The following is a 6,000-nucleotide window of genomic DNA, read 5'->3' on the forward strand; positions in this document are numbered from 1 at the left end:
CAGCTTTGAATTATTTAGTTATCAATCTCAACATCAAGATACCTTTGTAGAAGACTTTTGACCCTCGTCCATCAAATCTTTTATCATTTGTCCTTTTCAGACAAGGGCACTCTTCAGTCCGTTAGGAGGACACTATGGAATATATTCTCCTCCCAAGACAAACCGGCAGAGGGACAGTCACAGGTAGTTTATAACTGTGTGTGTACAGGGTTTCTGTTTCTGTACCTGTGCGTGACTGTACGCTGGTGCTAAGTGAATAACCAAAATGCTGGTTGTTTTTCGGTAATTGACCAACTTCAGTTAAACTACAATCATTTCATTTCATTCAGTTTTTTTTTCTGTGTGTTCAATGCACATTTTCTCTAGAGATAAATCAGATCAAGCCTGAACTGTGCGATGTAGTGGGGAGTTCTAGTTTCCCACAGGCCAATACTCTACTTAGTTAAGCGCAAGAAAACATGGTAATAAACTACAATTACCATAATCCATTGCGCGCCTACTTGTCCGGTCCATGTGGTAGAGATGAGATGACTTGGAATTATATAATGAAGTCAACAACAAAAAAACGAATGTAATATACAAAACATTAGGAACACCTGTTCTTTCCATGACATGACCAGGTGAATCCAGGTGAAAGCTATGATCCTTTATTGATGTCATTAATGTTAAATCCACTTCAATCAGTGTAGATGAAGGGGAGGAGACAGGTAAAGAAGGATTTTTAAGCCTTGAGACATGGATTGTGTGTATGTGTGCCATTTATTTATTTAATTTTTTTTACCTTTATTTAACTAGGCAAGTCAGTTAAGAACAAATTATTATTTTCAATGACGGCCTAGGAACAGTGGGTTAACTGCCTGTTCAGGGGCAGAACGACAGATTTGTACCTTGTCAGCTCGGGGGTTTGAACTTGCAACCTTCCGGTTACTAGTCCAACGCTCTACCCACTAGGCTACCCTGAGAGTGAATTGGCCAGACAAAATATGTAAATGCCTTTTAAACGGGGTATGGTAGTAGGTGCCAGGTGAGTGTGTTAAAACCTCTGCAGGATTGGTGTTCCCCCCCCCCCCCCTCCACGGGACGGTTAATCTAACATAGGCTAATGTGATTAGCGTGAGGTTGTAAGTAACACAAACATTTCACAGGACATAGATATATCTGATGTTGGCAGAAAGCTTAAATTCTTGTCAATCTAACTGCACTGTCCAATTTACAGTAGCTATTACAGTGAAACAATACCATTATGTTGTTTGAGGAGAGTGCACAATTATGAACTTGTATTAATAAACCAATTTGGCACATTTGGGCAGTCTTGATACAACATTTTGAACATTTTGAACAGAATGGTTCATTGGATCAGTCTAAAACGTATCTTTTACCAGATCTAATGTGTTCTATTCTCCTACATTAATTTCACATTTCCACAAACTTCAAAGTGTTTCCTTTCAAATGGTATCAAGATTATGCATATCCTTGCTTCAGGTCCTGAGCTACAGGCAGTTAGATTTGGGTATGTCAGTTTAGGTAAAAACTGAAAAGATGGGGCAGATCCTTGTTGAGGTTTTATGAACTACAATGCTGCTAGGTTTTTCACACTCAAGTCTCCCATGTGTATCAAGAATGGTCCACCACCCAAAGAACCTCCAGCCAACATGGGCCAGCATCCCTGTGGAACGCTTTCGACACCTTGTAGAGTCCATGCCCCACGAATTGAGGCTGTTCTGAGGGCAAAAGGGGGTGCAACTCAATATTAGGAAGATGTTCCTAATGTTTTGTACACTCAGTGAAATGGGCATCACTGCTGTCATGGGACTTTTATTAATTGTTTTATTCTGTGTTGTTACAGCATTCAAACCACATAATGCATAATGCATTTAATGTGAAAAGTTATAATAATCGAAAACCTCAATTAATTTTTTCATAATCGAATCAAAACCAAACCAACCTCAAAAAGCACTAATCGCTCAGCACTACTGTATGCACACCAAGGTCTTCCTAATGATCACTAAAGTATTTATGGAATCGATAATCTGAACAGCAAATGAATTACTGAGGTAATGAGCCGTTGAGATGTAGATGGCGTCTCTCCTTGGCGGTTTCATTGAAAACCATATTTCAAGGAAATATGAATATTTATCCATTATATTTGCATGGGATGAATCTTATTACTGGGCTCTGTTCTTTATGTAATCACACTTCTTTATCTAATTGAGTGTGACAAATGAATTCACAGGACTTGCAAATGGAGATTGTTCAGAGAGGCTCCCTAGTCAAACATATTTCCTCTTAAGTTCTCTCATATGGAAATCAGCATATGAAATATGGTTATTATTTGCCTGGTATGACTGGTTGGCTTTTCACATTTACCAATTTATACTGCAAATATGAAAAACAATGTATGTTAATGATACTATTCAATCTCTCTATTCAATGGTGATCATAATATTTTGCCATTGATTTGTAGTTTTACAGTTTTCTACTGGATATTCCAGCCTTTCATTCTGAAAAGCCAAATCCATGACTATTTTATACTCAAGGATGCGCTTGTAAGTATTGGGAATTGAATTGGATTCATACTTTTCCTGCTGCACAAATGACTGTCCCATCAATTTTCCCACACAAACCCTTTGTTGTTGTAGTCTTCCACTGGCTAGCACAGCCACTGCTGGGGTTGGGGTTAATGTTGGGGTTGAATTGTGCACCCTAAACTCATCTGAAAAGTTGTTTCACACACACAACCAGGCTTTTTAAAAAGTATATAGTATATCCACGAACATGCAGCCCACACAAAACATGTTATTCTTGACACTGTACTCAACCAAATACGGTACATAACTCAATATGTTTTGAAGAGACAAATATGAGTGATTGGAACAGTGATTGGAACAGCGACAAATGGAACAGCGACAATCGGCTAGGTTATGGGACGAGGGAAAATGTGTGCATGACGTGAGTCAGAAAGTGTCTTATCTTACACCCCCCCCGCTATTTTCTCTCATCAGGAGCCTTGCGCCAACCCTCTCCTGTCCGATACGATGACACCAGAAGAGGTAACTGATCTCATTTAGGTCAACTTGTTAGGTCCCAAGAACTTTTACGTCCCCTGATGCAATACCAAATGATTAGAGTAGGCTGCGTTGTACATTTTCAAACACGTTTGTCCTTGTCAAAAGAGTCTGGCCTAGAATGTTGAAACCCATAAGAAGGTTAAAAGGTGTCAACAACCCTAAATCTCTTATGGAGGCAGTTGACGTTGAAGGTTGCGCTTTAGAGGGAATTTAGCCAATTACAGCGTTTTGTTTCTTCAACTTGTGTCTTATTGGCTGGTGCAGATCAAAGAATGGGAGGAGGCTGAGATGGACAAGCCAATGGAAATTGATCAGATCCGAATAGATCCTTCCCCTTTTCAGCTGGTGGAGAGGACCTCGCTACACAAGGTTGGTTTGAAGGGCTGCCAACTCATACCAATTCGGAGATACAGTATATGACATCATGTCTAGACACAACTGAAATACAACCGATAGTAGATTTGCTCAGAACAGAAGCCATAGCAGAATGCTGAACCTAAAGCAGTTAGAAGTGGGGTCTAATTTGACGTCTGACCTTTTATGCCTGTCTCAGACCCACACACTCTTCTCATTACTGGGCCTGAGTCATGCCTATGTCACCAGTATCGGAAAACTGGTGGGTGTTGTGGCACTTAAAGAGGTAAGAAAATGTCATCTTCTAATTTTCACTTTCTTTTATCGCTCTCTCTTTCTATTTAACAGTTTTTCCATTCGCTTTTGCTTGAACCTTACAATTTAGTAAGTCGTTATTGCCTTATGAGTCTTACTTATCATGCTATTTTCATGTAATTCAATGTTGTGTTCTTCTGTGTCCCCTCTCTTTCCCTATCCCCACTACCCTATTCTCCCCCAGCTCCAGAAGGCCGTTGAGGCCTCTACGCATAGCGGCGTCCGGCTACGCCCCCCCCTGGCCAGCTTCCGCAACATCAGACGGAAGTCATCCAAGCCCCAGACAACCTCAGCCCCCGCCTCCCCCACCGCCCCCTCCTCTCCTCTCTCCTCCGCTCCCGTCGTCTCCCACGCCCCTGCACCGCCACCTCCCCCGACACAGGAGGAGGAAGAGATGGCGGTGTGGATCGAGGGCACGAGGCGGGAGGTAGCGGAGGTGAACAGCAGTAGTAGTAGCAGCAGCAGCGGAACAGGGAGCAGCAGTAGCAACAGTAGCCCTTCGCTACCCCACTCGTTGCCCCTCTCCCTCCCGCTCACCTCGCCCCTCTCCATTCCCCTCACTGTCGCCCTCTCCGTCCCCCTTGCTGCCTTCTCCACCCCCCTCCCCGCCCTCCGGGCTGCCTCAGAGCAGCAAGTGGAGGAGGAGGAGAGTAATGATGAGGAGCCCATCTAGCCTTATGAGTGCTGTTTTTTTTTATAACATGTTTTTTTTTATATGGTGTGAATTTCTCTTTTAGTCTTTCTCTCTCTCACTATCGAGCTTTCCTTCTCTTTCCTCTCTCGGTGAATGATGTCTGTGAATCCATGAGGAGAAATAATCTGGGCTCCATAGTAGTACTTGACTTTTTAAGATCATTGGTTTTATTTTGATTTTTTTAACTTAACCTTTATTTAACCCACCTTTATTTAAACAGGAGACAATGGCTACCGGTGGTGTTTCAATAGCTATAGATTCAATGAGGCCCACCTTGTGAGGGAGTTCTATGGTGGGTTGATAGATGACAGTGTTAAATCTGACTGACAACAGCCAAATCAGATGTAATGATGCTAGAGATTTTTTACTTAATAATGCTATGGCTACAAACGGAACAGCCACCATCCATCCCCCTTTGTCATTTAGATTAATCGCTCACTTGATGATAACACAAAACAAACACATGCTGAATGATTTTATGATGGTGAATTTAAAAACTAAAAACTGGGGAGTGTTCTTCAGGCATTAGATGGAGGAAAATGGACTGAAACAGGAGGGACTGCCTCAGGAAATAAGAAATGCTCATATTTGTTTTACGTTGCGAAACATCGTAAACTGTTACTCTTTGCATGCCCTAATGAACAAAACCCGATGTTCTTCTGACACCACTGAGCACAGAAGAAAAAAGAAACGGTATGACACAGGGTTTTATGTGAAAAGTAGTTGAATTATGAATGAACCGCTTTCTCTCTGGCTCTTTCTTCGCTCTCGCTCTACTTCAAACAGTTTCTCAGGTTGCTCCCTATGTCTTTAAACCTGCAGATTTGAGACAGAGGAATCTTTGCTGTCTGTTAAATGAAAAGGATTTCCATTATATTTGGTCAGTCAGTTTTTTTATGTCTGAATGTACAGTATGTATGTTTCTCTGTCTGTCTTTAGTCGTGTATTTATTTATCTTTTGTAGAGACGATTTTTCTCTGAATGTATAAAACGACTAATGTAGCTAATAAAAGGTTAGTAACTTATCTGCCAAATGATTTATTGTTGTGATTATTCAATGCATATGGATATAGAACAAAAAAAAACGAATACAACTATCATATAAGTATTACTACAAAAGTTAACGCTACTTACATTAAATGAACATAGGCTTTTTGAGTAAACGTTTTACTAAGTGACATGCCTGTTAATTTAAAGCAACAGAGGCATCTTTGTCATATTGATGAATTGGTGAACAAATTGGTGGTTCCCAGCTCCACTCCCACACGTCAGTCTTTTTCTGTCTCTCACTTCCATTGTAATCAACGTTACAGGCAGTTAAACAATGTCCTCCAACAGAGCAATTAGTCAGTTATATAGAAACAGACAGAGGGTAGTTTCGCCAGTAACGAAACCAGAAAAGCCATACTGTTTACAGGACTGGAAACGCTCCAGATTTCATAGCATTGTGAGCGAAACTGATGGATTCCAAAATTCAATGAATAAATGTTGTTCCCTTTTAATACTTTTCAGCTCTGTCAGAATTAATGGGATATTTGAGTTGTCCTTTATCCATGGTGGATGTGAGTG

General features: G+C 41.0%; 1 pseudogene; it reads left to right on the forward strand.

Annotated features, from left to right (window-relative positions):
- LOC139373432 (chloride channel protein 1-like) overlaps window positions 1-5,465 on the forward strand; it is a 29,185-nt pseudogene extending 23,720 nt beyond the window's left edge.
- The last annotated feature ends 535 nt before the right edge of the window (window positions 5,466-6,000 follow it).

This window comes from Oncorhynchus clarkii, chromosome 18 (genome assembly GCF_045791955.1).
Source record: "Oncorhynchus clarkii lewisi isolate Uvic-CL-2024 chromosome 18, UVic_Ocla_1.0, whole genome shotgun sequence".
NCBI classification, from domain to species: domain Eukaryota; kingdom Metazoa; phylum Chordata; class Actinopteri; order Salmoniformes; family Salmonidae; genus Oncorhynchus; species Oncorhynchus clarkii.